We start from the raw sequence: 14,248 nt of genomic DNA, 5'->3' as shown, positions 1-14,248 counted from the left end.
AGTCATCCTGTCAGGTTGCATGAGTGAAGGCAACCCAAAAGGACCATTCTACATATCAAATCAGGTACATGCCAATTATAGTTATGGGATTAGACACCAAATCCAACACTCTGGCTCTCCAGATCTTCACTACTAACACCTAAGAAGTACTAGAACCGGTCCCCGGGACCTCGGGGAGTATTGGAAAGTTTTCGAGTGAATTGGTACACAAACGAGTAAGAAATCGACCCTATTTATAGCAATTCAGGAGGGGTGCACCACACCTGGTGGCGTAGAAGCCTCTCCTTAAGCGATGTGTCAGTATTTAGTTGACAGCCTTGGGGAAGAAGGGTGTCTTCTAATTGCGCCACGTGTCAACCATCCAACGGTTCTATTTTTTATTTTTTCTAAAAATCATAACCTTAGCATATGGACTTTGTTTTCAGCGGTTTTTATATTCACGCATAGCTATTAACGAGTGCTACAACTTTCATTTATACATCATCGGCTAATTCTCATTATATTTTTCGTGTTTCGGTTCGAGGAGGCTTAGACTGTAAATAACGCTGCAAAATTTATAACTTCTTCATAAGAGCTCCGTTTTTCAACGTTTTTTATATCGTTGACTTTGTATCAAAGAGTACTAAAACTTTCATTTAGACTCCATTGGCTAATTTTCATTCTATTTCAATTTTACAAAATCTGAACAGATTTCATTGTGTTTCAAAACTTAGGTACCGAGTTTCCCTTATATCCTTCACATACGAGCTTCATTTTTTACTCTCTTTATATCTACGGATTTGTATTTACGAGATCTTCAACTCTTGTTTACGTTGTTTTGTCTAACAATCAACCAATTTTAATTTCGATTTCTGTGTCGCATACTATTGTACTTTGTCGCATTCAAAACTTTGAAAATCATAACTTTTTCATACGAAGCCAGATTTTAGTGTTCGTTATATTGAAGCATTCCTATTGATGAGTACTATGACTTTCATTTATATCACTTAGGCTAATAAACTACCTATCTCTGATTCATTTTTTATGACAGATATATTTTATCGTGTCGAACACGAAACTTTAGATAAATCATAACTTCATTATACGAAGTCAAATTTAAACATTCTTTATATACATGCACTCATGATCACGACTACTACAACTTTTGTTAACATTATTTTTCCTAAATAATCTTTTACTTTTAATCTTTATTTTATCGTTTCAACGATAAATTTCATATTAAAGTTTTATAAAATTATTATATAATCCTAATATTTGTCCACTTAATGTATATATAATAATTATTTATTGGCTCGCAACACATACATACGAAGAACAATTACCCTATTCAAGGATTTTAATTGTTCTTTAAAATGTATAATCATTATTATTTCACTCTAAATGTCTAGCCCTAAAGGGTGGGTGTTACAGATGAGAATCCATGCTAGAGATATATGTAACACCAATTTTTATCACTTTACTTTTAGAGAGAACTTTTAGAGAGATTGACTTTCAAACCGGAAGCACTATGGGAGCATCTAAGGATACATATAAGATTAAGACGATTGTCTTTAGACCATTAGCCTAGAAATATCGCATCATTGAAAATAATACACGTTTAGATCATTATTAGGAAGAATTTTTCCTTTATAAATGCGTTTTTCAAAAACTTCTTAGACCATCACTCTAAGACCCTCCATCACAATGATAAAAGAGGAACAAGGGAAAAGGATCTCCTTGACGTACTCCCCCTTAAGGTTTGAATTTGTTTATTAGATTCTTATTGATGAGAACCAACAAGTCAAAATCCGTGCAATCACTTACTTCACTTTCACTTATAGATTCACCATCATGATCGCCGATTTACAATCTGCAAGCTATGATTCAACCTCATCTTCACATAAATCTCTCATGATGTCAAGCAGAAGACTGTGACATCCCCAATTTCATGGCCAGAAAAGACCGATGTGTTTATGCTTTGTTTTTTAAATCAGAGTAATCTTTTAAAGAAAATAGTTGCGGAATTTGTTCCCAAAACAAAATATGATAAAAATTATCAAAGCATTTCTTTAAAGAAATGTATTTTCATTATATAACAAAATCTCGGGATGTCATGTTCAATACAGACCAAAAGCATAAACAGAACAAAATAGACCTTACAACAGTTATTCATAACTACTGCCTATAATCCAAAACCTTTCGTCAAGTCCACAAACTTATACTCTTGTGCCGTTACCTGTAATGCAAAGAAAACTGAGTGGGTCGGGCTTGGGAGCCTGGTGAGCATATAGGGTTTTCAACCCACAATAATATAATTATTATATTTAATTATCAAACAATCAATTCAAATACCCACCCCTATTATCTCCATTTATTTCTTAAAGATTTATCCTAAGAACCAATTACCCTTCTCCCATTCATTCATAAGGATTTCCCTAAGGAACTGGCACAATGTCTATTGCTTCCAAGGTTCTTAGATTACCTCTGGTGAACACGCAATTCACAATAATTAATGAACACCTAGTTCAAGAACACCTAATGAACACTTAGTTCCAATATTACCCAATGAACACCTAGTTCACAAACACTTAATGAAAACTTAGTTCAATTATCCCTGATGAACAATAAGTTCAAATATCTAATGAACACTTAGTTCGAATATCCCGGGTGAACCCAATCACCTAAGGAACACAGAGAATGAAAGCTCTTAGTTCAAACAACGTGATAATAAAGTATATATCGATCCTGCGAAACCACTAACGCTATAAACACATATAAATTATATTTCTAAAACAATATATCTCATCCCGTCGATCCCCACATACTGACCCTATACAATGATCTTATGAGATCTAGCCTAAGGAATCGATATGAACCACAAACTGACGAAGCTGCTTCGGAAATCCCCTGGCAGCAAACGAGGATCAATAAAGACATCAAATGAGGGGAATGGAATAAGTTTCACCACGAACCTTCGTTCGGAAAAGAAAGAACCACAAGACAATTAATTCAGGGGTAGTTATCTAGATAACAATGCCTAGGTGTGGTCCGACTATCATGAGGTATTATACCCCCAGACTCTACCTATCCCAGCATCGAACTTTGCCTAGCAGTGGCCTGAATACATGAGGTATTTCACCCTCAGACGCACCCTATCCAACAATATAACACCAGACATACCTATCATTGGTCTATTACCGACACACTTTATTAGGCAGTCTACTAAGTTCCCTTAATTACTTCGTGAAAGAAAACGTTGACATATGAAGCTCGGTCGATCACTTCATAAAAGAAACGCTGACTCCAAAGCTCTCTCAAAATAAAAAGCATGGGGAAATACTACTAGAGTACTCCCGTACGCTCCCGTAGCCGACACACAAAATTGTCAAAAAAGACTTTGTACATGATAGTACTTCTAGCACATTATAGTGCTCTGGTATGCGAAAGAATCGTACCCGAGAACATAATAGTACCTTGGCACAAGCAGCACCCAAGACACAGAGCTTTGAAAAATACTTCGTACATAAAATGTACTTCTGTACGTAGGACGTACTCCACCGATCATCAATATCACACACACGTACTCTTAATAAGAAAACATCCCTATTTAAGTCTTAACCCATCACTAGGCAAACCTACAATGTTTATAATCAATTTTTGATACTATCTTCGTTTAGGAAACGCTAACTAGTGTATACTTAACACAAGGTTTTAAGTAATAATATCATATATTCACATCTTAACACATATTGAACCATAAATGATTCGCACGTTGTATATCATCAAATATATCTAACCCGTATTTTGGACAATAACAAATACTTTACATACATATGTACATTTCATACTTTAATCAATACACGTATAAAAATCACGTTCCTAAAAGGGACTATATACATGATACCTTATCGTATGAACACGTAATTCAAAAATACATAATCCGTACTCCCGGATCTAAAATTTACCTCCTTACCTAATCCATATTCTCGGATCTAAAACTAACCTCTTGATTTGATCCATACTCTCGGATCTAAAACTAACCTCTTGATTTGATCCATACTCTCGGATCTAAAACAAGTTTATCTCTTTATCCTTTTATCTCATGGTCCAACCCACCTTTTATCACCTACCAACAACCTCATCTACTCATGTTCTACCAAACATATTTTTAGATACAAAATACGTATATAGTTTAACTCATTAAAGCTTATATAATTCATCCATTCCACAATCATCTCAAATAAACAACAAAATATTATACACGTAGCACGTATTTCATAGCAAATACTTAATATTTATGTGTTAGAAGAAAGTGACCACACACTCACTTGATTTAGAAGATGATCGGACAGCACTACGGCTTGTAGAAGTAGTATTCTTCGGTGGATCTGGAAGATCTTCACAAAAATTGGCTTCTCGCGGACAGAGCTTTGGCTCGGGAATCTCACTTCTCGGGATCTTCGGGGCTTCGGGACTTGCTTCGGGGCTCGGGAATGATACCGGGGCTTCGGGATATTTCTTGCACGAAAAACGATGCAAAAACGCGAGAGAAAGGGAAGAAATGAGCAAAGAACTCGGCTGCACTCGACTTCCTTTTATAGGGGGCTGGAAAACCAAATTACGCTGGGCATAATGTGGATCAGCTCGCTGACTCCCCTCTTTGGATAATATCGGATAATTTTTATTTAAATTAAATACCGAAAATATTTAATAAACTTCAAAAGTTCATATCTTCCTCATACGAACTCCGTTTTCGACGTTCTTTATATCCCCGTGTAGGTGAGACTACGCTCTACAACTTTCATTTAGACTCCATCGGCTAATTTTGACTTTATTATTTTATTTTAGTAGGCCGGGACAGGAAAACTTCGTTATAAATTCATAACTTCTTCATCCGACGTCCGTTTTCGCCTATCTTTTTATCGTTTCACTACAATTGACGAGATCTTCAATTCTCTTTTAGATTGTTTCGGCTAAAAACCGCTCGATCTCAAATCGAGTATTCGGGCTGCATAATGCTAAGCTGAAACTTAGAAAAATCGTAACTTCCTCATACACAGTCAGATTTGGACATTCTTTTTATGCGCGCTCATGGTTTGACGAACTCTATGACTTTTGTTAAGATAGCTAAGGCTAAATATCACTCTAACGTAAATTCACATTTTACGTCATTCAGCGTCGTGTCGGTTTTGTCGTGAAACTTCGACAAGTCATAACTTCTTCGTTATAACTCGGATTTTCGCGTTCTTTATATGCACGGAAACCTTGTAACATATACTAATAACTTAGTTAAGATTATTCATTCTAAATAATCTTTCATCAAAAATTCATTTTTGACGCCTATCGTCTCTAAATTGACTAGCCCGGATCTACAGGCGTTACAAAGACCAACACCGGTGTGTTTTTAGTTTTATAATAGCGCTTTGATTTTTCGTGGATATTACTAGATCAACTTCAATCCACCAGCTACTGCATCTATATATTTATTCCGGATTGCATTTGGGCAAAAAAAAATTCAAGGCTTGGTGATGCAAATAAGGTGTTTCTTTTTCTGCCCGCCAAGTGTTTGATAAAATGTCTGAATGAGTTTTCAAGTGTTGTTGCCAATTTTTCGCTTCAAGCTGATGTAGAGATTCTATCCGGTGTGGGTTCCATTGTGCACACTCCAACCTTTTGTTGGAGTGTCACTTTTTCTTTTAGGTTAGTGCTTCTAATTTCGGGTCTCACCTTGAGGCATAAATAAACTTTATCTGTTGGTTTATGGTGTCCTTTCATTCCTTTGAGAGCGGGGCTTGGTCGTGTCCTTTTCGGGGGTTTCACTGTTGCCCAATTGGTATTGTTGGAAGTAAAGGGATTTCCCGTATGATATCTCATCTCAAGAGCTTACACCTCCATACAGATGAATGTTGAGTTGTGTTACGGGAGGCTATTACTTCTGATATTGGATTGTTTATGTCTGTGGCAGCAACTTTGAAGGAGTTTGGTCAATGGATATGTGGGGATTGCATGAAGCTTCATGCCCTGAGTCGTTCATGTCACCACCCGGATGGCTTATTAAGTTTATTGACGGGGCTGATGACATGAGCATGCATATTGTTGGCATTCCAAAGCCGCTACCCAATGAATTAGAAGCCGACCTCAATGATGGGTTGGTGATGGATGCTCAACTACTTGATCGTGTTTTTAAGCTGCCTATCACCACTGTCAAAAGCATCCCTCATAGTTGTCGTATGGCTTTCTCTCATGCTTTGAAAGCAGCCCTTTCCAAAGTGGTTGCTCATCCCGGATCCGTTGAAGCGTGGGTTGCTCTGTTAATTCTTCCTAGGTGTACTCTTCAGGTGTTCAGGTCCAAGAATAGGCAAGAAAGTAGGTCTGGCAACAGGAAGTCTTTGCAACATCGTAATATCTTGAGCGCTTTAGCTACTTGGGGGACTGAAGACGGTATCGCCAAGCTAGTTAAATACTTAGTTGACAATGCAAGACTGGAGCAACAAGATAAAAAAGAAGAGTACATTCAGGAGAAAAGAACATCGGGCAGTACCAATGTCAGACAATGTCTTCGTAAGGTTGCCGATGGACATTTTACAGCAGCAGTGAAAGTTTTATGTTCTTCGGGGGTTGCTCCATTTGGGGGTGATACCACGAAGGCATTGGAGGATAAGCATCCATACAAGCCACCACCTTCCATGCCCAACACCATATTTTCAGAACCTCCCCAGGTAGTGGATGTTGACAATGTCCTTGGGGGAATTAAATCCTTCCCTAAAGGAACCTCGTGTGGGAGGGACAGGTTGAGAGCTCAACACATTTTAGATGCCCTTTGTGGAGAAGGTTCGGCTATAGCCAAAGACCTCCTACGTGCTATTAATTTTGTGGTTAATTTATGGCTAGGATGAAGATGCCCTTCGAGCTTGGCAGAATTTGTTGCCTCTGCTCCTCTCACGCCGCTCTTAAAACCTAACAAGGGAATACGACCTGTTGCAGTAGGTACTATATGGATACGTTTGGTTTCCAAGTTGGCCATGAAAGGGGTTCGTAAAGAAATGGCTAAATATCTCAATGATTTTCGGTTCGGAGTCGGGGTGTCGGGTGGCGCTGAGGCATTTTACATAGCGCCAATAGGTTGTTGAGTGAGCGCCACGATGACAAATCTCTCTCCATGTTTACCGTAGACTTCTCTAATGCCTTTAACCTTGTTGACAGATCCACATTACTTCATGAGGTCAGCTTGAGGTGTCCATCTATTTCCTTGGGGGTCAAATTCATATATGGTCAAGCAGCAAGGTTATATCTAGGCAACACACATATCAGGTCTTCTACTGGGGTTCAACAAGGAGACCCCTTGTGACCACTTCTCTTTTCCATTGTGTTGCACCCACTCTTGCATAAGATTAGAGACAATTGCAAGCTTCTTCTCCATGCCTGGTACTTGGATGATGGCACACTTATCGGAGATTCAGAGGAGGTGGCCAAAGCATTGGACATCATTACGGTGACTGGCCCAAAATTGGGCCTTCAGCTGAATATCAAGAAAATCGAGCTCTTTTGGCCCTCGTGTGATGGTAGGAAGTTACGGGAGGGGCTATTTCCGGCGAACATTGGGAGGCCGCCTTTGGGGGTGAAACTTCTTGGAAGAGTTGTTAGTAGAGATGCTAGTTTCATTCGCAGCCTAGCCATAAAGAGAGCCGAAAACGCTGTGAATTTGATGTGCCTTCTTCCATAATTTTCTGACCCCCAGAGTGAGCTCCTTCTTCTTCGGTGTTGTATGGGAATTGCTAAGCTTTTCTTCGGGTTGAGGAAGTGCCAACCCGTTCACATGGAGGAGGCGGCAATATTCTTTGACAATGGATTGCGCGGGGCGATTGAGGACATTGTGGTTTGTGGGGGCCCTTTCTTTGGTGACATACAATGGTGAATTGCTTCCTTACCCATTAGGTTTGGGGGTTTGGGTTTATACTCGGAAGTAGAGGCTGCCTCCTATGCTTTTGTTGCCTCACGGGCCCAATCTTGGGTATTGCAAGACCATATATTACGGGATAGCAGTATATATGGTATGGATTCTGATTATGATTGTGCCTTGGCATCCCTTCGCAACAAGCTTCCAGATTTTGACCTTAACAATTTTAATACTAAAGACACCGCCCCCCTAAATCCCAGAATACACTGGCGAGTGCCCTTTTTCGTAAAATTGTCCAAGATATGGAAATGCATTTCGACATGACGGCTCGGCAGAAAGCGGTTTTCCAGTGCTTACGTGCACCACATGCTCAAGATTTTCTTTTGGCTATCCCTATAGATGGGCTTGGCCAACGCATGTCTCCCGTGGAGTATCGTACTATTCTCAAATATCTACTCATGATTCCCATTTTCCCAGCTAACGAGATATGTCCTGTGTGTCGCAAGGCATGTTTGGACTCTTTTGGAGAGCATGCAGTTCACTGTAAAGAACTCCATGGGTTCAAATACAGGCACGATATGGTAGGGATGTTTTGTTTGACATATTTAAGCGTGCCGGGGTTTCTGCTAAGAAAGAGGCACCTGTTAATTTCTTGACTGACCTGTCAGAAGGAAGGTCAACCCTCAGACCGGATGACATTTTGATTTTTGGATGGGTCGGAAGGAAACACGCATGTGTCGATCTTACAGGGGTATCCCCTCTCGTGGGCCTGAGGGCTGGGGGTTTCACAGCGGGACGTGCTGCTTTAAAAGCAGCCACAAGCAAAGTTACCAAACATGAGAGGTCGTGCATGGAAAATCAACACGTGTTCATACCATTTGCATTTGATACGTTTGGTTTCCACGCACCGTGTAACGTCCCAAAATTCAAGACTAAAAATTTCTTTTAATTAAAACATTACGTTAAGCAAATTCATCATTTCAAAACATAAACAAAGTATTAGTTTCCAAAATACATATTCGTTATCAGAGTAAACATTCTCAGGCTGTCTAAACTATGGTGTGTGCCATGCGATCACCCCGAGCTCTTCCCTCCGCTACCGAAAGTACCTGAAAACAAAACTAAAAATCGTAAGCACGAAGCTTAGTGAGTTCCCCACCCTACCACATACCATGCATAACCACATACTGCACATACCGGGCCACGCCCGCTATCCTGGGCCTCGCCCCCTACCTCAGGCCTCGCCCGCTACAACGGCCCCGCCGCCCCAGGCCCCGCCTGGCTTCGAGCCCCGCTCGGATACAGATCTGTTTCACTTAGGCCTCGCCTGTCACGGGGCCCCGCCCACTAACATATAATAGCACATACACATATCACATAACATCACATAAGCTAAACATATACTAACGGGTCTTGTTCTAAGGCCTCGCCTATCTTTGGGCCCCGCCCTTGTCCTGCTACTGATGAGTCATGGAACCCCGTCCATACTCCTGATGATAATGAGGTACGGGCCCAGCCCACCCTCACTCCTTCCCTAACTTAGGCCTCGCCCCTGCTCTGCTGCTACTGAGATGTGGAACACCATCCACACTCTGCTATTGGTGAGATACGGGACCTCGCCCACACTCACCTCCCTACCAGGCACATACAAGTATCACACAGACAACAAGTATAAACTACCACATAAACCATTCCTTGGGCACCCGCCCTTTATCATTGGACCTCGTCCCGAATATCATACTAGCATACTGTGCCTAGGGCTAACCCCCGGGTCTTCTATTCGTAACTACATGGGCCGGCATTGTGGCCGTAGACCCATTCACACAAAGGGAAACTCACCCGATACTGTTGAACTGCTGCTGCTAATCCCTTTGACCGCTACCTGACCACTGACTCCGAACTGCTGCTCCACTAGCTCCCCGAGCTACCAATATCAACATAACACTTAGTTTAACTGACCTTCAAAGGTCAACCAGGTCAACTCTTGCCAAAGTCAAAGTCCTGGTCAAAGTCAATCTTCCAGGTCAACCCTACTCGCCGAGTCCACTTACTGACTCGCCTAGTCTACTGATTCCCGAATCCTGTCCTGTCCAACTCACTGAGTCCTTGCTCGACTCGCTGACTCGAGTCTTAACTCGAAGGGTTTGGGACTACCCGACCTGACTCGTTGAGTCCAAGAACAGACTCGCCGAGCACAAGGCAATCTTCATCTAACTCGCCGAGTTCATGCCCGTCTTCATCCGACTCGACGAGCTGTTCATCCCACTCATCGAGTTCCTCCTCATCTTCAAGCTACTCGCCAAGTCCACTCGAAGGACTCGCCGATTCCATTAAGATCTGCTTACATGCAGAGGACTTTCGAGTCATGCATGGACTCCAAATTGTAGATCTACCCTTCCCAAGCCTATTCCCCACGTAAAGTTGCAAACTTTACGTGTAAAGATGGAGATCTAAGCAAAATACACCATGAACTAGGGTTTAATACCAAGAGGCTCCAAAATCCACCCAATGGCTGATACTTTACGGGATTCTAAACCAAACCAAGCATGGATCTGAGGTAGCAACCTCAGATCTGGACCTCAAGCTCGAAATTGATCTAAGACATGGCTTAAAAGCCCCAAAACTCATAACCAAAGAAGATCTAAAGGAGAGAAACGAATTAATACCTTCAAATGCTCTGAAATGTTCCCCAAACTTCGGATCCAAGGCCACTCCTTGATGCTTCAAAGATTCCCACTTCTTCTTCTTTTAAATCACTCAAAAATGGCTAAAAGCTTGAATGAGCACAATGGAGGCTTAGGGTGCGGCGCTCTGGGTGTGAGAGATAGTAAAGGAGCCCTAGGAAGAAGAATGAGGCGATTAAATAGGCTCCAAGCCCCGGATTTAGGGTTTTCCTCGCACAGACTAGACTCGCCGAGTCACCTTGGCCGACTCGCCGAGTCGGTCACTTACTCCTCGACTCAGATCCCGCTCGGACTCGCCGAGTCCCTCCTTGGACTCGCCGAGTCGACCCCTAAACTTAGGGTTTTCTTTCCTTTCTTGGCCTTCAAAACTTTGGGTGTTACACACCGGATGCGGTAGAGCTTCTTAAAAGAGTACAACGAATCATGCATAGTAATGTTATATCCCCTAGATCTTCGGATAGTCTTTAAAAGAATTAGCTTTACCATTCAAAAAGTCTTAGCGGCACAGCTTGTTGCCCGTTTGCCATCTCACTCATTGTACGATGACAATTGAACTTGTAGTTTAATTTAATGGTATAAAAGAATGAATTTATTAAAAAAAAAAAAAACCTATAAAAACAAGCATTTTCTTTTTCTTTTTTGGCCCAAGTGTTTGTTTAATTAACCATTTGGGGACTATCAAGTATTTTTCTTCCATGAATATATATATATATATATATATATATATATATATATATATATATATATATATATATATATATATATATATACCTTAATAAGCATTTAGCCTCAAATGCTGAAATTTAAGAGGTACAGCCCTTAACACATTATTTACAACAAGTTTATGCAATATTTTATCTAATACGGATCTACAGGACACTCGTTCAAGAATTTAAATTTAAATTCTTTGTTGTGTTCATCTCTTCTCGCCTATCTTTGCGCCTATATTTATACGTAGTAATCTTATAAACAAAGTTTCCCCACAATTTAAAGGTCATCACTCCCCCTTCTCCCCCACTGACCATCACACAACCAACGTACCACCACAAGTGTGTTGCCTGCATCACCCAGGTTCTCTCTCTCTCTCTCTCTCTCTCTCTCTCTCTCTCTCTTTGTTGTTTTCGATTTCAAGTTTCTGTGGTTCATCTTCTTTTGGTATTTTTGATTATGTCTTCCCCTTATTCAAAGAATGTGTATCATAGTTTACTTCAACATCTTAGTTCCCTTTCCTTTTCTATTAGTCTACCTAACTCTTTGAGTTTTATTTTCTTTCAGTTTGTTTTTGTGTAAGAACATTTAGGAGATGATTAATCTACTTTGCTTCTAAAGATGAAGACGACGATCAAAGAACCAGATGATAATCAAAACACGTATCCACACCTTGAGCCTCTCTTTTTGTTGCCAAACGATTCCCTCTTTTTTTCCCTCATATCCAAGTGTAAACCCTAACTCCATTGAATTTAAAAATTCTTATTATTCTATTGTTTTGTTAAATTTTTTTTTATGGAGCAAATAGAAATTAGATTTAGTAACTTATTTCTTCTTTGGAAAGGAAATGAACAAGGTGAGATTAGTCCTATTACATGTTGGATTTTTTCACCTACATGCCCATTTTCAAGTTGTTTTAGATATGGTTTGTTCAAATTATCCTGATGTTGGCTTCTTCTGGTCATGGCTAAGATTGTGGCCTAAATATGACCATCGCCACCATTGCTTTCAAACCATAAGGTTTTTGCTTATATATGTGGGTATGGTGAGATTGGAAACCAATGCTCGTCATCTTGGGACGAGTTGCTGGAATTGGGTTTCAGATATTAAAGAGAATAATGGATTATTTATAGAAATATATAGTAGTTTGGACATTAGTGGGGGCAATTCCGCAGTTGTGTTGTAAGTTCTATTTATTTACAATTACATTGTTTACTTTTTATTTATTTTGATTTTTTTGTTACAAATCATCAATTAAAATCCATTCATATGTTTCTTTACGGTAAAAATATTTAGTTCTTTAATTTATGTTTCTATCTCTAATTCATTCCTTATGTATCATCTATCTCATGAAAATTTCTCTTGAATTTTTTACCATCACCGTACCACCACCGTCACCGCCATATCCTCTCTATTATAAATTATTATACTTTGGTGTGTTTTTTGGGCTTCTGATATCACTTTATTGTGTTAAGTTTGTGGATTTTCTTCCGGTCAATATACAGGGTAGTAGTAGTACACATTCTAAGTTGATGTAATAGTGATAATTTTTTTGTTTGGGGTGTGTGTTTCTTTCATGTGAAGATTATGATAGAGGGTGGTACCTATATTAGCAACAAAGTGATAGTTGGTTGTTATACCTAGTCAGCTGACCCTAAGATGGAAAATGTTAAGGTTGTCGGTGTCATTATTTTTTTGTTTGGGGTGTGCTAATTCTTGTCTTGGTTTAACAGGTAGATATGTGGAATCTTTAAAGTCTTGAAGTCAACATTACAAGCTAACTTATTACATTATTTCGTATATTACGGAAAATAAAAGATCACAAGATAAGATTGAATTTTAAATTTTAAAGAAGAGATAATGTCCGATCTTAATTTTATCCCTTAAATATCTCATCTGAATAGGTATTCCCTCAATTAAGAAAAAGATAAGAATTAGCACTTTTAGGACAAATCATATTAAATTTTAAGTCATACAAATTATAAAAGTGCTAGGTACAAGTCAACAATGTGTAAAGATGACTAGTTGTATGACTAAAATATAAGGAAGTGATAGAATTGTTCGTTTGCATTTTAATAAGAACGATTAGATTATTAATAGATAATACTGGATATGTCTACATATTATCAAACACAAAGTACAATTTCTAATATGCACATATACCCTTAACTTAAGGAATAGATAAGATTTAAAAAACAATAAAAACTAATTCATATATAATGATAGATTCATAATATAAGTTAAGGTGTATTGTTACATTAGAGTTTGAATTCGAAAAATCACTTATATACAACTACCCATCTACTTAGATAATGTGCAATTGATTGTACAATTCTCCTTCTCGCATTTGGTACTCTCCCTTTCTCTCATCACATTGTAGCTGACGAAGGAAAACTTTAGCCTTCACCAACGCATCCCACTCTCATTTGCGCAAAGAAACTAATCGCATCTAGTTACTAATTTCTAAAAGAAATTATTCGTATCCGTCGCTTAGCGCGGGTAAACGGCTAGTGTGTGTGTGTGTATATATATATATATATATATATATATATATATATATATATATATATATATATATATATATATATCGATATTTCTTTTTCTAACAACCAAGAAAATAACTTTTCTATTCCTTCCCTAAAAGAACTCGAGAACACATATTTGTTATCTCCTTAACAAACATTTTCTTTCCATCCTTAAAAGAAATTCGGGAACCAGGTGTAATTGAGCTGATGAACGTGACTAATAAAAACATGAGAATAGTTATGTGCTCACTTGCAAATTTGTTTAGTGTATGTAGTGTATATATTATTGATCAATGGTAAATTGGTGGGTTTTAGCTAGGAATGACCACAATAACGGATCCATAATTGAACCAGAATGAAGTACATTAAATGTCATTTAACTTTTAGCCTAAGATTTGTGACATGATCCTCTCTCTAAGCAAATCATTAAATTCGTTGCCCCTGTAGTTGTCGAC

This window comes from Lactuca serriola, chromosome 1 (assembly GCF_051521515.1).
Source record: "Lactuca serriola cultivar US96UC23 chromosome 1, Lser_US96UC23_V15, whole genome shotgun sequence".
NCBI lineage: Eukaryota > Viridiplantae > Streptophyta > Magnoliopsida > Asterales > Asteraceae > Lactuca > Lactuca serriola.
Note: the sequence above shows the minus strand (reverse complement) of the source record.